Source organism: Hemiscyllium ocellatum, unplaced genomic scaffold (genome assembly GCF_020745735.1).
Source record: "Hemiscyllium ocellatum isolate sHemOce1 unplaced genomic scaffold, sHemOce1.pat.X.cur. scaffold_173_pat_ctg1, whole genome shotgun sequence".
Classification (NCBI taxonomy): Eukaryota; Metazoa; Chordata; class Chondrichthyes; order Orectolobiformes; family Hemiscylliidae; genus Hemiscyllium; species Hemiscyllium ocellatum.
The window spans coordinates 91,307-97,165 of NW_026867863.1; positions in this window are offsets into that span (position 1 = coordinate 91,307).

Below are 5,859 nucleotides of genomic sequence, written 5' to 3' on the forward strand. Positions count from 1 at the left end.
TAAAACCAATAGTTCTGATAAAGACGCATATCACTCTAATATCTAAAGATGAAATAACTGAGATAATATCCAATGAGGTTTTGTGAACTAGGCAAAGAAGTAAGAGGGGGATGGTGATGTTATAGTGGTTGCATTATAAGCCTCTAGATAATCAATGGGAATTAGAGGAACAAATATGCAGGGAGACTGGCGAGACTTGAAGGAGCAACAGGATTGTTATAATAGGTGATTTTAACTTTCCTAACAGAGACTGGGACTTCCAGATGATTAAGAACATAGATAGAACGTAATTTGTTAAGTGTGTTCAGAATAGTTTCCACAAGCAGCATGTAGAGGGTCCTACTGGGGAAGGGACAAACTCGACCTAATGTTGGGAAATAGGGTAGGAACGGTGACGGAGGTAAAGTGGGGGAGAATTTTGCGAAAAGTGACTAGAGCTTTATTAAATTTAAAATCGTTATGGTAGGGACAACATTGGTCCACGGATTCAAGTTCTAAGTTGGGGAAAGGCGTATTTTGTTGAAATTAGAGATGGGATTGCAAGGGATGATTGGAGTAGTTTGTTTCCAGGTAAAAGAATCCCGGACAACGGAGCGGGCTTCAAAAGTGAGATAGTTCGAGTTCAAGGTCTACAAGTTCCTGTGAGGGTGAAAGGAAAGTGAGGCTGGAAGAGAGAACCCTGGATGACAAGCGATGTTGAGGCTCTGACCAGCAAAAAATGAGGCGTCGCTCAGGTACAGGCATCTGGGACCAAGAGAATCTCTGGAGGTACACAGGGGATACAGGAGTTTACTGAAGAAAGAAAGCAGCAAGGTGAAAAGGGGGTATGAGATAGCCGTGGATGAGCAGAATGGTGTGAATCTAAATTCAGTATAGAAAAGAAAAAGAACAACCAGAGAGAGAATAGGACGCCGTACAATCCAAAATGGGCATGCATGTGTAAAACCTCAAGAGATGGTTGAGTCCCTCAATTCCCCCTCCGTGTTTAACATGAAGAAACACATGAGGACCTGTGACCTTTGGGACGTTAATTGACATATATTGGAGCAGTCCATATCATTAATGGTACTAATGGACATATTAGAATGCTTAAATTCAGATAAATCTCTTGGTCCTGACCAGACAAATCCAAGAGCACTGCAAGAGGTGAGAGAAGATAGTTCAGGGGCCAAGGACCCGGAAGGCTGGGCCGTAACAAACATGCCCTTATTCAAGAAGGGCTGCAAATAAATGCCTGGGAAATATAGACCAGTATGCTTCACATCTGTTTTCGGTAAACCCCTTGAGAAGGTTCTGAGAGATAAGATATGCATGCATTTGGAAAGACAGAATTTGACTTGGAGCCGTCAGCATAGCTTTGTGCGTGGCAGATCATGCCTTACACATTTTGTTAGAGGTTTTGAGGAAGTGACCAGAAAGGTTGACAAGGGCAGGGTGGTGGACATAGTCTATATGGATTTCAGTAAAACCTTTGATAAGGTTCCACATGGTAGGCCGCTCTGAAAGGGTAGATCGCATGGACTCCAATGTAAACTGGCAAATTGGCGACACAATTGGCTTGACGTTATGAAGCAAATGGCTATGGTGGAGGTATGCTAGTCCGTCTGGAGGCCTGTGACTAGTGGAGTGCCTCATTGGTCGGTCATGGGCCCATTGCTGTTTGTTCTCTATATCAATGGTTTGTACCAGAGTGCACAGCGCAAGGTTAGTAAGTTTGCAGATGACACTAAATTAGGAGGCATCATTTACAGTGAGGAACATTGTCAGAAATTGCAGCAGTACACTGGTAAGCTGGGGAAGTGAGCTGAGAATGAGCAAATGGGTTTAATAAAGATAAATGTGACGTCTTGCATTATGGAAAGTCAAATCCAGGTTGGAGTTTAATGATGAATGAGAGAGTCTTAAGGAGTGTAGTGGAACAAAAGTACGTTGGAGATCAGGTGCACGGTTGTCTGAAATTTGAGCACCAGATACACAGGACAGTGAAGAAGGCTGTTGGGGTACACTGGCCTTCATCAGGGCATTGAGTATATACGTTGGGATGTTATGTTCCTGTTGTACAGGATGATGGTAAGGCTGCAGTTGGAGTATTGTGTTCAGCTTTGTTCACTTTGTTCTAGAAAGGATATTATTGCCCGAGAAAGAGTGTAGAAGAAATTTACAAAGATGTTTCCTGAGCTAAAGGCTCTAAGTTATAGGCAGAGGTTGGATAGGTTAGAACTTATTTCCTTACAGCGTAGGAAACTGAGAGGGTTCTTATAGAAGTGTAACTCTTATAAAATCATGAGCGACGTACCTGGGGTGAATACTTCAAATTTTTTCCCAAGGTTGGGGAATCGAGGATGAGAGGGCATCCATTAATATTTGGAAAGGAAAAACAATATAAAAAGGAACCTGAGGGTCAACGTTTTTACACAGAGTGTGGTACGCATATGGACTGAGCTGCCAGTGGAAGTGGTAAAGGTGGGTACAATAACAACATTGAAAAGGCATTTGGACAAATACACAGATAGAAAAGGATTAGGGGGATACAGAACAAGGGCAGAGAAATGGGGTGAGTGTAGATACAGAGCAAGGGCAGGGAAATGGGGTGAGTGTGGATGCAGAGTAAGGGCAGGGAAATGGGGTGAGCGTGGATACAGAGCAAGGGCAGGGAAATGGGGTGAGTGTGGATACAGAGCAAGGGCAGGGAAATGGGGTGAGTGTGGATACAGAGCAAGGGCAGGGAAATGGGGTGAGTGTGGATACAGAGCAAGGGCAGGGAAATGGGGTGAGTGTGGATACAGAGCAAGGGCAGGGAAATGGGGTGAGTGTGGATACAGAGCAAGGGCAGGGAAATGGGGTGAGTGTGGATGGACACTTTGGTTGGCATGGACCAGCTGGGCCAAATGGCCAGCCATACTGGCATTTTAGTGCAGTATGACTGTAAGTGAGTGTGTTTTGGAGTGGAGACAGAGCGGGTGAGACTGAGAAAATATGTCATGGAAGGATATGTTCACAGGTTTCAGAATGCTGAAATGAAGACATTTCGATAGCATCATGCAACACGGGTCGGTATTATGAAGAATTATGAGTGAATGGGATATTGCTGTGAGTTCAGGCGATGGAGAGTTTTGGATGAGCATTTGTTCTGCAGCTTTGTAACTGGGAGTGAGGACAGCAGAGTCTTCGCCTCACTGGGCTGAATCAAACAAAAACTCTCTCAGTCACATTTTCATTGTGTGTCAGAGGGGTTGTCTCCATGAGGCCGAGCTAGTTTCCTGGTGCCATCTTACCAAACTCATCTCATTAACTACCCAGCCCACTCCATAGTGTCCCTCCCATTCAATGCCAGCCCGGTTCTCCCACCCATCATGACTGGAGGTACTCACAGTCGCCTGGATGCCCCTGGATATTCAGTGATTCCTGGCAATGATGTCATCTCTAAAAGGCTAATTGTCACACGGTTGAACTTTCTCAGTTTGGAGTTGCCCTGCACAGTTTACCCGAGCATGGCAGCTAAGGGGAAATTACACCACAGTTTGTTGACAGCAGCACGAAGGTCATGGTGGATGGGCTAGTACAGAGGGGGACCATTCTCTTCCCAGAAGGGGCCACACCACCAGACCCACCGAGCGTGGTCTGCCTGCACCACCCAGCTCAGTGCAGTATCTGCGGTATGAAGAAATGCCCAGCAATACAGGACATGCATCAATAACCTTCCCCCTTTGTCAGGATAAGGGTCACCGTATTCTCTCTGCTCCCTCACACTCACTGTATATCTGTTATAGCACCGACCATCGAACAAGGCTCATGCTCCACCATTCTCGCTACTGCATGCATCATCTTCCCTCTCTTTCTCTCTTGCATTTCTAGTGCCCCCTACACAGTTATAGAATATGCTGGAGAAAGCCAATTATGGAATATTCCAGATAATGTTCCAACTTATTCCCAGCTTCAGGAAATCGGCTGTGCCCCAGTGTGTAACACGTAAGACGATGGAGTCGAGATGTACGTTTTTCAAATCACACACAATTAAAATCCATCATGAGGCCATTCAGTGCTTCAAATATGCACAAACATTCATTCCGGTCGGTGGTGATTTGATGGTTTTCTCCGCTCCATGTCACAGGATGTTTCATTCATTCAACCGCCAGCTTCCTGTTACCGAGCAGATGATTCTCAGAAGTTTGTTTTTACCCCGGGTTTCTTCCAGCATGTGTTCAGAAGGCATTTCACATGGGGACGGAATCTCCGAACAATATATTTCATCTGCTTTATAAATTCATGCAGCAGCTAGCATGCTTTCCACAGACCAATCAAAAACATGCACTTATTTCATGGTTATCGATATCTAATCACAATTAGTCATTCTTGTGATTTCACTTGTCTCACCTTATTGTATTCAGCCAAAGACACCTTCCAAACACTTGTCTCAATATAAAATACAATTTCTAGCAGAGAACGTTTTGATCCTCAGCCGTTATCATGACCGTTACATCAAATATACATTTTACCTTGTCATGAATGTTTCTCTTGCCCTTTGTCTGTGACTGATTCTGTGTGTAACAGTTACACAGTCTCCCACTCAGTTGGCTGGATGGTTGGTTTGTGATGCAGTGGGAGGACACCAGCGCAGGTTCAATTCCCCACACTGACAGAGGTTACCATGAAGGGGATGCTCTCTCAACCTTACCCCATCACCCATGTGGTGATCTTCAGCGTAAACCACCATGAGTGGTCTATCTAGTGAGAGTTCTTTGGGACTCTATTCTATCAATGTTAGCATTTAAATTTTTTTAACAAATAGTTTTATTGAAGAAGAGACTTTTATTATTATATTAAACCAATAACAAAGCAACTCAAATAACAGAACAAAATTACACCCTTGTGCATGTAGATACAAAACAAGTTAAAGTCTATAAACGGACAGAAGAAAAACAAAAATAAACAAATAATTCGGCTCAGTATAACACAATGATAGCTCTCATTCTTCAAGAGCATTACACATTCATATGTTTATAATCCTTCATATTTGATTCATTAGACAATATCGTCATGGCTATATAAATGCCCTTTTTAAAGTTGCAGGTAAGCCTGTATCGCGGTAATCCAAAAAGGGCTGTCATATCTTATATAAATCTGCTTTTCGGTGCACCACACTGGTGAGAAAGTCCAAAGGGATATTCTCCATGACGAGCTTACAACGACCCAACAGACCCGGGGGCTTTTCAGACATCCAACACAACCGAATATTCTTCCTAGCACAGGAAGTATGGGGGAGATATTAAACGAGTATTTTGCATCAGTATTTACTGTAGAAAAGGATATGGAAGTCGTAACATGTAGGGAAATAGATGGTGACACCTTTGAAATTGTCCATATTACAGAGGTGAAAGTGTTCGATGTCTTGAAATGGGTCCCCAGGACCTGATCAGGTGTACCCTAGAACTCTGTGGGAAGCTAGAGAAGTGATGTTGGGCCTCTTGCTGAGATATTTGTAATATGGATAGTCACAGGTGAGGTGCCGGAAGACTGGACATTGGCTAACGTGGTGCCACTGTTTAAGTAGGGTGGTTAGGACAAGCCAGGGAACTATAGACCAATGAGCCTGATGTTGGTGGTGTGCAAGTTGTTGGAGGGAATCCTGAGGGACAGGATGTGCATGTATTTGGAAAGGCAAGGACTTATTAGGGATAGTCAACATGTCTTTGTGAGTGAGAAATCATGTCTCACAAACTCGATTGTGTTTTTTGAGGAAGTAACAAAGAGGACTGATGAGGGCAGAGGGGTAGATGTGATCTATCTGGACTTCAGTAAGGGTTGTGATAAGGTTCCCCATGGGAGACTGATTAGCAAGGTCAGATCTCATGGAATACA